The 759-nt window shown below is 50.1% G+C and overlaps 1 protein-coding gene across 1 annotated transcript in view; it reads right to left on the reverse strand.

Moving 5' to 3' along the window:
• The window catches only part of LOC105548870 (TBC1 domain family member 3G-like), an 8,624-nt gene that overhangs the window by 2,885 nt on the left and 4,980 nt on the right, over positions 1–759 (reverse strand).

The following is a 759-nucleotide window of genomic DNA, read 5'->3' on the forward strand; positions in this document are numbered from 1 at the left end:
TGTTTGCACTACTACTCTCCAGCCTAGGCAACAAAGCAAGACCCTGTCTCAAAAGATAAAATAGAAAGAAAGAACAAAAAAAGTCCATGTGTCACTGTCTCCCAAAGGCCATGGCCAGGGTCTCCCATTGCACTTCAGGGGACAGAGGGAGCTTCAGAATACAGTTGCTCCTCACCTTGTCACGGGGCTACATCCAGATAAACCCACTGTGAGTTGAAAATAGTGTCAATCGAAAATGCATTTAATGCACCTATCAAAAATCATAGCTGGCCAGGCGTGGTGGCTCACACCTGTAATCCCAGCACTTTGGGAGGCCAAGGCAGGCGGATCACAAGGTCAGGAGATCGGGACCATCCTGGCTAACACAGTGAAACCCCATCTCTACTAAAAATGCAAAAAAATTAGCCGGGCGTGGTGGCGGGCGCCTATAGCCCCAGCTACTCAGGAGGCTGAGGCAGGAGAATGGTGTGAACCCAGGAGGTGGAGCTTGCAGTGAGCTGAGATCGCGCACTGCACTCCAGCCTGGGCAACATGGCAAAACCCTGTCTCCTACAAAAGATAAAAAAATTAGCTGGGCATGGTGGCACACCTATGGTCCCAGCTACTCGGGAGGCTGAGGCTGGAGGATCACTTGAGCCCAGGAGGTCAAAGCCGCAGTGAGCCATGTTTGCACTACTACTCTCCAGCCTAGGCAACAAAGCAAGACCCTGTCTCAAAAGATAAAATAGAAAGAAAGAACAAAAAAAGTCCATGTGTCAC

Source organism: Mandrillus leucophaeus, unplaced genomic scaffold (assembly GCF_000951045.1).
Source record: "Mandrillus leucophaeus isolate KB7577 unplaced genomic scaffold, Mleu.le_1.0 Scaffold425, whole genome shotgun sequence".
Classification (NCBI taxonomy): Eukaryota; Metazoa; Chordata; class Mammalia; order Primates; family Cercopithecidae; genus Mandrillus; species Mandrillus leucophaeus.